The 12,616-nt window shown below is 51.4% G+C and overlaps 1 long non-coding RNA gene across 1 annotated transcript; it reads right to left on the bottom strand.

Annotated features, from left to right (window-relative positions):
• Positions 1-8,781: 8,781 nt before the first annotated feature.
• Positions 8,782-12,258, bottom strand: LOC120885641 (uncharacterized). Its single transcript, XR_013426079.1, has 3 exons — positions 11,553-12,258; positions 10,692-10,867; positions 8,782-9,041 (listed from the first exon to the last, which is right to left on the bottom strand). It is a non-coding gene; the product is annotated as an uncharacterized LOC120885641 (long non-coding RNA).
• Positions 12,259-12,616: the final 358 nt, after the last annotated feature.

Below are 12,616 nucleotides of genomic sequence, written 5' to 3'. Positions count from 1 at the left end.
GGGTCTACCCCAAAGGCCAAGAAGACCCTTCAGCAGCCCAGTGACTCTGCAATAGAGGGGACAGGAATGCCAGGCTTCTGTGAGCTGAGGAGCAAAAGCACCCAGGAGGGGCGGGCTGTGTCCTCAGGTGGCACAGGAAGGTCAGATGAAGGACATTTGTCTCTGAGGATGGTGAAGGGTGGCATCAGAGCTGGGCATTGGGAAGGAGCTGGGGGAGGCAGTCTGAGCGTATAGAGGAGGATAGAGGGGCTCCAAGAGCAGAGGGGCTGTGGAGCCCACCCCAGGGAAGGGCAAGAGGCAGCTGGGCCTCATGGGGGTGGTGGCTGGTGAAGGCCCGGGTTGCTGCCCACCACCTTCCACTTCCTGCCTGAGGTTGGGGTGAATGTTTGAGGTCAGCCCAGAAACAAGACCTCCTCCCATTCTGTCCTCTCCAGTCATAGCTGAGCAGCCGAGCTCCAGCCCAGAGCCCGAGGCTGGGCGGGGAGGTGCCCCACTGGACTGGAGAGTGGCAAGCACCTTGCCATCTCTGGGAGAAGTTCAGTCAGGACTCAAGGCCCCCAGGCCAGACCAGCTCAGGCACAGGTCTGAATCGCCAGCCTGGCACCTAGGGACTGACCGGGGACCTCGGCTGGGCCCTTTGTCCACTCTGACTCAGGGATCGTCCGCTCCCAGCCCTTGCCCTTCTCCTCCCCCAGACGTCCAGGTCCACAAAGAGGCAGGATCCTCGGTTTTCCAGGGCTGTGAGATGACTCCCCCATCGGCCCTGGTCCACCTGCCCCTCACCAGGTCTGCTCTGTGGTGGGAACAGCCCCTGGAGCCAGGGCCTGCTGGAGCAGGAGGGTGAAGTGATGGCCGCCTCCACCCTGCTGTGATTGCCCACAGTGTCCTGTCCCTAACGCCAAGCTGGGAGCCTCTGACCTCCCAACAGGCTGGGAGGGGCCCATTGGAGGGAGCTGAGTCCCCTCCCAGCCAGTCTCCTGAAGCCTTCCAGGATTCCCCAGGGAGACCAAGCCCCTGCAGGCTCTGGGACACCACAGGGATCACCTGCCAGTGCATCTCACAGGCACAGGAACAAGCATGGTGTGTCCTCACAGGGGACTGCAAGCAGCTGAGGGCCACCCAGATCACTCTGTGTGGGCTCGTGGCCTGGTTTTGGCACCAGCACAGGGTCCAGCATGTGGGTTCACTGGACTCTCCCTGGACAAATGAAGCCTACACTTCCTGAAGAGAGCCATCCAGAGCTGTGTGCCGCCCGTGCGTGTTCCCTGTGCCACATGCCATTCCAGGCACAGCTAGCTCCGTTGGCAGAAGCGGAGTCCCTCTTCTCTTAGAAGCCGCCCACGAGCCCTCGTGGAAAGTCCTCCTTGCCTGAGGACGCCCTTTCCTTCTTGTGCACGTGTTCTGTCCCTGGCCCTGCAGGACCCACAACCCCCAAGCCAGGCCTCGAGAAAGAGGAAGCTCTACCTCCTGGGTCTGGAGACTCGCGCTGGCCCAGCTGCCACGCTTTCGGGAAGCCATGAGGAGTGGCTCTGGCCCAGGGTCCCAGCTGAGGCCTTGGCTGACGTCAGTCCCCAGGTGTGAGTGAGGATGCCCCTGAGACCACTCTGTCCCATCACCTTCTGACTCAAGAGAACCCCTCTTAGGAGCCCCCAGCAGAGCCCATGAACTCCCCAAAGGAGCAGGAGGAAGAGGGGGAGGGAATAACATGATTAAAAATAGTAATAAAATATTTTAAATAAAATAATTTTAAAATAAAATGATTCGTTTTGCCTTAAGTCACTGAGGTGTGGGATGACTAGATATTCAGCAATAATAAGTGGAGCACATGGTAGACTAACAGGGGCTGTCAAAACCCCGATGACAATTCAACACCTGGACATCTTCAAATAAGCCTGCCCAGACATTCTACCTTAGGAGAACGCGGTGCACCTCTTCTCAGAGAAACCGCCGTATTCTTTTTTATTAAATCATCTTGAATCTCTTCTGAGAGATACTGTCATCCTTCGCCAACATCATGTGCTAGAGCAGAAAGAAGGGAGGTCATTTAAAGGATCATTAAATTTTAAAATGTCCATTTGCAAAGCATGCCCTGAGGGCCACTCGCTAATACCTGAGAAAGTCTATCCAGTTTGTTCATTAGCATCCTGTTTTCTGTCAGGTTCTTTCTTTGTTCAATGTAAAACTGTTTGCTCAAAGACCCAATATTTGAGCTTGAGCAGGGTTGTTTTAATAATTGATCATTAAATAACTTCCACATAGAGTGTAAGTCAGAGTTAAATGGATGAATAAAAATCAACTGGGTTAATAGTATCACTGAAAAAGACATCCAGATGTCAAGCAGGCAAATGGGCTCCCATGACAAGGAGAGCCAGTCACCTCAGAACTCCTTAGAGGGGTCAGCCTGGGTCAGCCACCAGCAGAGAACAGGCCGGGGCTGGGCAGTTTTATGGGAAGGAAGTCCTTGTCAAGGGAGCAGAGATATCCTCAAACCATCCGGTGTTTGCAGAGCCTGGTCTCCGGGCCTCAGCTATACCAGACCCTTGGGGATGCAAGGCTCCTGTCCATTCCCAGAAAGAGAAAAAATCAAACCTGTTTCAGGGAGGTTTTTCACAGTCGCACAATGGCTCCATCCAGACTCGGAATCTAAGTTCAGGACTAGCGAGGAAGAAAAGATGCACCACTACGCGAGGATAATCAAGATTGTTGGAAAGACTTCATTGCACTATATTTCAAGACTCTGACATTTTTTCACAATATGCCCCTAGAATCAAGAGTGGCTGTCGATCTTGGAAGATGGATTTTGAAGTTGAGGCCAATCACAAACTTTATAAAAAGTGCATTTGCTCCTGAGATTCTTGGTAGGTGACAAGTCAACTAAGAAGAGGTTTCCATTCTCTTCTTCTTGCTGCTTTCTTTTTTTAGAGTGTGCTCAGATGAACATACCTGGGGTCAGCATAGTTTTCAATTCACCTTAAAACATCAGTAGGGCCCTTCACGTGTATCTGTTTGTCCATATCATGTATTGTGGTGACACCCTTAGCCTGCCACTCCACCCAAGGAGGAGAGCTCTGCAGATAACCACACCTGTGTGCCCTCTCCCCAGGCTCTTAATCTCTGTTCCCAGAGGCAACCATTATCTGGAATTTGGAGTTCTTTATGCCTTTGCTTCTTTTTTAAGTATTAGACGTACATACCTTTGTTCAAACATATTTTCTTTGTCTATGTATTTTGAACAATTTACATCCTAACCAGAACACCAAAGCAAGAAGGATCTCTTTTTGCAAATGATATTATCTCATTTGTAGAAAACCCTAAAAATCACACACCCATTCATGCAAAAACACTTAGAGCCAATATCCTTCACAACACCCCATCTCCTAAAGGTGCCACCACCTCCCCACAGTGCCCCAAGCTGGGGCCAAGCCGTTAGCACATGCGCCTTGGGGAGACATTCAAGAGTCATACTATAGCACCAGGTCAGAAACATTTACTGTTAATCCTGGTTTAAAATAAAGCTTTTATTTTTTATTAGGAATGGGTAATTTTATCAGCTGCTTCTCTACATTTACTAAGATGATTTTCTCTTTCAAAGTGATGATCCTTTTTGGATTTTCTTATATTAAATTTTTGGGTTCCTAGGCATCAATCATCCTTAGCTTCCTAAGCGATTCCTAAGTATCAATTATGACCATCTTTAACACTGTAGGGTACTAATATTTTTTTTTAGGATCTCTGAATCCATCTTCCCAAGGGAGATGGGCCTGCAATTTGACTTTCTTGTACTGATGTTATTTAGTTTAGGTGTCCAGGTCAGACCTGGCTCATAAAGTGAGCCATCGATGGGAAACCTCAAATAATTTTTTCTTTTTCAGCCCATTGGTCCCACAAATTAACCTACCCATCCCAGTGAGCAAGATGGGAAGAAATTCAAAACAAGGCAAGAGGGCATCTTATAAATTATCAATCTATGAACCAGCATCTGGTTTATATGAGCCCAGTGTTCTTCAGCTTCAGCTGAAAATCAGAATCACTTGGGGAATTCTTTTAAAAAAATGCTTCTGTGGCTGAGGATGTAGCTCAGTGGTAGCAAGCTTACCCAGCACGCCTGAGGCCCTGGATTGGATTTCCTTCACCACTAAATTAAAAAAAAAAAAAAAAAGAGATTGCTCATGAGGGACTCACCTAGGCCAATTAAATCTGAGTCTCAGGGTTGAGGCCAGCCATTGCATTAGCCATGGCAGCCAGAGGAAATCCAATCTGCAATTAGGATTAGCAACAATGGCTCATAAAAATCCAGATCTTTCTTCCTCATAGCACTCTCACAGATTTGCAGTGAACCAGCCCATGGATTTATCAGTGAGCATTTGCCAACTCTGGAATATTTCTGGAAACACTTCAGGCTTGATAGTGCTCCTGGGATAGGATCTCCACCTCCGAGTGCAGACTCACTGGGAGGGAAAACTGCCTGAGCTTTAGAGAACAAGCACTGAAAACTCACTGTTACAGGGAAACTGGGCACAGAACAGACTTCATGATACCCTAGAATAAGTGAGGCTCATGTACTCAGTGAAATCTACACAGTCAGAAAGTTACACCAACATGTTCACCATGTGATGTTTCTGCAGATTCCAAACTCTGGGTGCCAATAGTCAAATAACATTTTGATACAGGAGACAAAGTTAAATGAATAAGAAATAAATAGTATGTTAATTGATTTGTGCTTTAAAAAAAAGTGATATACAGTGTCAGACAGAAAAATAAATTTTAGTGATCAATTGCACAGCATGGTGACAATAGTTAATAACAATCCATGGTGTATTTCAAAACTGCTAAAGAAAATATTTTAAATGTTCTCACCAAGAAGGAATGATATATACGCAAGATAGATACACAAATCAGCTTGATTTAATCACTTCATAAGGCATACCCTGTCCTACGATCACATTGTATCACATAAATATATGTAATTGTTACTTGTCAATTCAAAGCAAAAAAAAAAAAAAAAAAGAACTGTTTTAAATTGTGTTCCTGTTTTTTCCTCTTTGTAATTGGACTTTGCATTGGAATTTCTTATGCAATGAGGAAAATAAATAAATGAAAAAATATAATAAGACAGTAATCTGGTAGTTGGTTTTATTTAAGGTACTTTATTACAAGAAACAAATTTTCCCATTGTAACTCCAGGTAGAAAGTTGAGGGGAGGGGTACACAATCTCCACAGACATTCAGAACTGACTAGGGCCAAGTGCAGACCCAGGGACACTGAAATTCAGGGTGGCACCGTCTCTGGGCAACTCTGAGAGCCGACTCCTTCCTCTTTCTCCTCAGAAGTCATTTGCTCAAGACTGTGCTTTGCCATGAAGGGACAGACTTCAGCCATGACAATATGACCTTCCAAACCCAGAGCCCACCCTTTAGGCAAGTTGCAAAGTTCTGCAAACCTTCATTCGTCATGTGTAAGTGGGCATGGAAGAGAAGGGCCTCGAATGCAGATACTGTGCAGAGACCAGGGGCCCAAGGGGCCTTGTGAGAGGAAGCAGACGTGCAAAGTCCCATCTGGGGTAAGGGGCAGGTGGGCCTGGAAGAGTCTGAGGCCCAGGCAGAGGGTGGTCCAGACCCCATCCTGGGGCTGAAGCCCTCCTGCACCTCCACCCTAGGACAATCTCACTCTAGATTAACTCACAGTCAGTTCATGAGGAGCCGAACAGGCATGCCTCCTGTCACATCCCTGGTTCTGCTTGCCTTCCAGGGACAGGAATGATGCAGGGTCTGCCCCACAGGGGCTGGGGGCCATCTCAGAACGTGGTGGCCCACACATTAGAGGAGTCTCACTGACTCTGATTTACCCTGAAAAAACAGCGATGAGGCCGGGGCCTGAGTCCTCAGCTCGGCTTATTGAGCCTGGTGGCAAAGACGAGTCCACTGCGAGAAGTCAAAGGAATAAAAAGGCATCCTTTCTGGTGGCCTCAGCCTGTTTTTAAGACCTGGGGAGCCTCACTGATAAGACCTAGGCAATTGGAAGGGCCAGCACCAGCCCTCCATCTCCCTGGGAAGGGGCCCCTTGTGGTTTTCAATTAGGCTGTGCTTGCTGCTTAGTAGTCAGGCTCCAGCTGCTGCCTGGTCGTGAAAGGCATAAAACTGGGTCAAGCGAATGATTGCAGGCAGGCCCAGCAGTAATTTCCACTAACCAGCCTGCCTGTCTCTGGGTGCTATCGGTGCTTTGAGGATGAGCAATGGTTCCCCAAGGGTCACCTCTCAGGACCTCTGGAGACCTGCCCACCCAGCCCTATCATGACGGATTCTCTAGGTTGGGCCCAGGGTTTCCTCAAAGACACGCGGGTGATCCTAGTGGGCAGGCAGGGTGAGGAACAGCTGGGCTGGATACTCATTTGAGGAACAACTTCCAATTGGATAAAACAGAATACAAGTTGACTTCTTTGAAGGAGTATTCAGTTTATTAAGCAAGAAGGGCAGCCCTGCAGGGAGGGGAAATGTGTGTTGGAAAGAAATTGACTGAGTGCAACTGGGCAGGGAATGGTCTCTTTCTGGACATGCGGACTCATCTGATGGGCACTTACTGAGTGCTTCTAAGTGCAGGCCACTTGACCTGCAGCCCATTGTGCACCAGATCGACAGGGGCCCTGCCTCTGGGAGCCTTCAGTCTCCTAGAAATGTGCATGATGTGCCCTTTAAGATGCTAAAAGCCTGGGTTTCTTTTTAACTGGAGCATAACAGGATTCAGCTCTCCTGCCTGGCACTTTGTTTCAGGTGAGGAAATCACATCAAGGTTGTTAAGTCAAAACACATCCTGTGCTCCTTTCTCCTGGAACTTATGAATGGAATGCTAGGAGGTGCTTGGGGTGACGGGGGACATCTTCATGGACATAACAGGATTATATCAAGCTGCTGCCCGTTGGGTGACGGCCACATGACCCATGAGGTTCATTATACCATTCCCCCAACTTTCATATATTTAAAGTTTTCCATAATAAAAAAGTCAAAAAAATTTTTAATTAAATCAATGAGCAAAGAGACAAAAAGAAGTCTTTAAAAGGTTAAAGGTCAATTAAGAAAAATGCCAAGAATTCAAAGTGAAGCAGAGGAGTGTGGCTGCACAGGGCTCTCTGCAGCGGGATTTTGCATGTCATGCTTGGACCCGAGGGGGAAGTGGAGAAAACAGGTGGCCATGAAAGTCCCAGACAGGCTGGAGGCTGCACCCTGCCTGGTGCTGCCAGGACCTGGTGGCTCATGGCACAGCAAAGGCCGCTTCCCGGGTGTTCCTCCCGCTTAGTGGGATGCTCATGGGGCTCAGCACTCAGCAGGCAGCACAGGGAAGTGTTGGAAAACTGGTGCCGAGTCGCAGAAGTGACGGCGAGCACTCATCTCTTCTGCTAAGTCCTCTCAGGCTCTTGTGGAAAATGCTTGTAACTTGGGGATCCACATTTTGAGAGGCCGTAAGCACACTGGAGGGGGTCCAGAGAGAAAGGCCCCAGCCGCAGGGAAGACTTACAGCAAGAGCACAGGCCTGAGGTCGGTTCCCCACAGAGCACCCAGCGGGGGAGAGGGGCTTGTCTTCTCAGAGATGCTTCCTGCTCCCTGTGAGTGGTGGGTGCTCCAGGCCGGGGTGGCACCTCTCTGCTCCAGGGGGCAGGCGGGGCACAGAGGGCACATGGAGGAAGGAAAGAGGGAAGGGAAGTTGTCGAACTTCTGAAGAAGATAAAAAGCCTTTGGGGCTGGGTGCAGCTGGCCCCCGCCTGGACTCCTAGCAGCAGGAGGGTTGTACTTCAAAGCCAGCCTCAGCAACTCAGTGAGACCCTGCCTCAAAATTAAAAACAAATAAAATAAATGGGTTGGGGATGTGGCTCAGTGGCTAAGTAACCCTGGGTTTGATCCCTGGTACAAAAAAAGAAAAAGAAAGAAAGAAAGCCTTTGGGATTCGGCCCCTGAATTACAACACTGAAAATGCCGGACTCCAATCCGTCCAGGAAGACGGATTCTAGAAAGAGGTTGGAGGCCTGCAGCACACCCTGATGCACAAACTCAGTAGCAGTTCCCGGCACCAGGAAGCAGGCGTCTCCGCATCTGTGTCTCACCTCTCCACAGTGGGGACCTCAGAGCCCCGGATGAGAGCAGGGGAGGCCTGGGGACGGCTTCTTGATGTCAGACTAGGCGGGCTGAACTACCTGTCCCTGACCCTCTCCCTGGGCCTCGTGGGGTGGACAGTGACGGCCATTGTCCTTGAGGCCTGGAGGGAACCAAAGGCAGAAGTTCTGTGACTCGCCTGCCTGGCCAGTCTGGCCACTCACCTGGTGGCCCAAGCAGTGGCAGGTATTGCCATGGTCTGACCCGCAGCCCCACCGTCCACCTCCACTCCTTCACCCCGGCCAGGCCAGGCGGGTTGACTCTGGGACAAGCCTGCCCCTGCAGCACAGTGACCACTGATGGAAGCCAATGCTGTCACTCCTGGGGGCCAGGAGGGAAGAGCTGAGCGTCCCCCACTGGCTGCCCTCCCCAAGGTCTACCTGCCAGTCGAGCTGCCCTCGGGCTCCAGTGGGTGCAGCCCGGGTTCTCTGGTTTAGGGAAACCATTGCCATCCTGTTGTGCTGCCCATGGCTCCTGCTCCAGGGCCCTCAGAGGCCACCCTCTGCCCTGCCTCCTCCCCTGACTCGGCTCCTCAGCGTGAGCTGACTCCCCATGAAGGCCTTGCTTGGCAGCCAGCCACAGAGGTCAGGAGTGACCCCCAACATCGTCACTGCTCAGCCTCCCTCATTGGCTGCCCTCTCACCTCTGCCCCAGGGGGTGTCCCCACAAGGCCCTACCTGTCTTCCCACGCTCTCTGGCTCATCTTGTCCCTGGCACCCTTGCCACACACCTGTGGCCCTGCTGGGCTCACGCTCCAGAAGCTTGGGGACTGCCTGCTTCATCCACGTCATGGTCCCCGTCCTGGGATACACAGGTGTTCGAGGGCAGGCGTGGACTAGGGAGGGAACAAATGGGGGGCATTTTCCTCCGTGTGCCCCGGGGGCTCGTCTAGACCTCTTCTGAAATAAGATCAGAGAACACCAACAGTGACGCTCGTCCTTTGTCTCAGGGAACCTAGTGTTTGTGGCAGAGGTGCCATGAAATCCAGTGAGTGACTGGTGGACCCAGACTTGGAAGATTGAGAGCTGGGCCACCAGGACCTTAAGCACTTGGTGTGGCTGGGGACGCAAGCAGGGTGGGGTGCTCCATCCTGGCCTTAGTGAGAGGCCACCCACGAGCTCCTGGTGGCTGGGTTCTCTGACCACACAAGGCACCAGGACAGCTCTCTTCATCTCACTGGTGAGGTGGCCCAGAGGTGAGACTGGGAAGGTTGACCTTTTTGGCAGGAATCTGGAAATTTCAAAGCACTGGTTAGGAACAGCGTGTTTTGAGATGGGCCAGAGGTGGGAACTGGGCTTCCCAATGCCTGGCCCAAGGGGAGGGAGGACATGGCCTTTGAGCAGATTTGAACACTCTGTGGGGTGCTCGGTGAGCGGCAGGATGTTTAGGGCCATCTTGGCCTCACCTGGAGTACCAGCAGCGTCCCCTCCACGGAGGCTGCAGTGCCTCTGGGGGCTACCACACCCCCGAGGGCAAAACCACACGGTGGGGCGCTGTTGCCCTAAATGTGCCCTAGACAAGACAGCTCCCTGGCTTAGCAGGCTCGGCAGTTCCCTCTGGGGTGCTGAGTGATCTGTTCATCCTCTCCCCAGCCCACAAGCCCACAGTGACGATGCAGAGAGGCCATCAGGGAACAGGAAGGCATTCCCCAGGTGCACACCGCATAGGGACAGCCTCAAGTCTGCCCACTGTGCCGGGCCCGCTCCTCCTCTGAGGGACTCCTGACCAGCCTGGCTCTGTGCCTCCTGCTCTGTCCTCGTCCGCACCCCGCACCGTGCCAGTCTCATCATTGACACCACCAGCCTCAGGGCCCTTGGGGTTGTCTCTGAACTGATTCCTCCTTGGACCCAGAGACACAGAAGATTTACAACCTGCTGCAGGAAGCAAGCCAGGGCTCCAGGTGGCTCTCTGCAGGCACAGACCAGGGCGCTAGACAACAAATGGCCTCAGACGGCTGGGACTTGATTAGTAGCTGACAGTTTCTCTGTGTTGGGTTCCCACTTCCAACTCAGGACCAATGAGACCCATGCCATTGGACACCCTGCTTCCAGGTGGACGGCATGCAGCTCCCCACTCCACTCGCCCATATCGGGCACACCTGGAGCTGTGCCTTCCCCCACCTGGGCCTGCCTCTGAGTCTCTGCCAGGGCCATGACAGGGCTGAACCCCTTGTGCAAGCAAGCTCTGGGTGAACAGCCTGTGCTTGTCTCCTGTGCTTAATCTCCACTTCTTTTTACAATCCTTGCCCCAGACTTTCCTCCTCTGGGCACACTGTGGGCCAGCCCTGGCCTCCGGCTTCTCCTTGGCTGCCTCTCCACAGGCTGCACTGTCCTTTGATGGTTTGCCCCACACTGAGCCCTGGAGATCCTGAGCACAGCACCCCTCTTCCCGCTCTCCCTCGTTCTGTTCTCCCTGCTCTGACTGGTCCCAAGGTCAGGATCACCAGAGAGAACACAGTATGAGAGTTAAATCTGAATTTCAGATAAGCCACAGACACATTTCTAGTATAAGGATAGCCCAAGTATTTCATGGTACATACTTATGCTTACCAGATCTATCTGCAAGCAAGTGTATCCCAGCACCATTTCTCCCATGGGCTGAATAAATCTCTGTTCCTCAAGTGCTCATTAAGTCAACTGGACCGTCCCGCCACTTCACTCATCGCTGAGTAAAACGAATCTTCAAAGCATCATTGACACACACTTGCTAAATCCTTCTCTGAGATCTGCATTTTGAAAAATTCAAATGATACTTGGGCCCCATGATGGCATATGTTTTAGTTTGTTTTCTGTTGCTATAACAAAATACCTGAATCTAGATGATTTCATAAAGAAAAGAGGTTTAGGGAGTTCACATGTGGAGGCTGAAAGTCCAAAATTGGGTGGGCTCCTTGGTTTGATCTCTGGTGAAAGCCTTACAGGTCATGACAACATGGCGGACAGCGTCATGGCAGGAGCATGTACAGGAAGGTGAGATCACATGGTATACCAGGAAGCAAGGGATTCAGGGCCTAGGCTTGTTCTTTATACAACTCACTCTCAGGGGAACCAAGGGGGGTCCCATGAGAACCGTCAACCCCTTCCTTCTGAGAATGCTGCCCCCAAAGACCTAATCCCCTTCCCCGAGGCCCAGCCACACTGCCATGCTGGGGATCTGGCTTCTGGCACATGGACCCTTGGGGGCACACTCAAGCCACTTCCAAACCAGAGCAGCATGCCTGTGCTCACAGGTGTTAAGCACACTGCAAATCAAGTCATGCTTAAAAAGCAAAAAATAAATAAATTAATTAAAAATTTAAAAAATCCCTTGCATTTTTAATACAGGTCTCACATTACAATTCATCGATAGTCTAATATTTGTCTTGTCTTCAAATACCCACATTTTTTAAAGAGAGAAAAAACAAAGCTCACCATGGCCTGGAGCAGATGGCAGCAGAGCCTTGCAGCTGCCTCTGACGGAAGGTTGTCCACAGAATTTTGTGCTGCTGCCCCGTATCACCACGGGACTACTCAGCCCGTGTTTCACACCTCGCTCTCTGCTGCTGAGAGCAGACCGGCCAGTTCCATAGTGACAACCCGGAGTCGGAGCTCATCCAAGAAGCCATCGTTGCAGAACGTCCTCTCAGGTAAGCTCACCAGGATGGCAGGGAAGCAGCCCACAGGAGGGTCCCCGGCCCTGGGCCAGGAGACCTGGGCCAGTGGGCAGGCAGCTCTAAGACCCAGGCATAGGGAGTGCCACAGTCTGGCTAGGCACAATTCAGGAGCCACTTGTCAAAAGAAACTAACTTTATTTTTAGAACTACAAACGCCAAACAAAACAGCTCCTCAGGGAAAAAACCCTCAGAGCCCAACTGCCACCACCGGCTTCCACAAGCCTCTCTCCCCCACACCAGCCTCTCAACCTCCCACAATCCTCCTGCTCTTGAGGCTGATTGGCTGGGTTGCGTGGGCAGAGCCAAAGAAGTCACCCAATGAGCAGCTCCGTGGAGGAGCCAATCAGCTAGATGTTGCTGGGGCCGCTGTGAGCCAATCATCAGCTGGCAGTCTGAAGGGCAGGGAAACAGCCCAATGAACATCACCGCAGAGGAGCCAATCAGCTAGATGTTGCTGGGGCCACTGTGAGCCAATCATCAGCCGGCAGCTGGAGTTTGCTGGTAGCTGGATCATCAGCCGGCAGCTGGAAGTTTGCTGGCAGCTAGAAGTTTGCTGGGGCCCCTTTGGCTGTGGCTCTCAACATCTCCTCCTCTCTGTTTAAACAACAAGCATGTGGCTTAGGGACCGTGCCTGCCTTAGGTTGTCCAATACTACATATGGTCCTTACCCATCTTCGGATGAGCTGACCTCAGGGCGTCAGCCTCCTGTCTTAGGTTGGTACCATTGTAATTGGATCTTACCCGTCATTGACTACCAGTCCAGTATACAGCCACACCTGTGGAGAGGTCTTTGTACCAGTGGGGGGGTGAGGTTCTTTGCCT

The sequence above is a fragment of the Ictidomys tridecemlineatus genome, chromosome 1, assembly GCF_052094955.1.
Source record: "Ictidomys tridecemlineatus isolate mIctTri1 chromosome 1, mIctTri1.hap1, whole genome shotgun sequence".
NCBI lineage: Eukaryota > Metazoa > Chordata > Mammalia > Rodentia > Sciuridae > Ictidomys > Ictidomys tridecemlineatus.
Note: the sequence above shows the minus strand (reverse complement) of the source record. Positions and strands in the feature narration are given on the sequence as shown.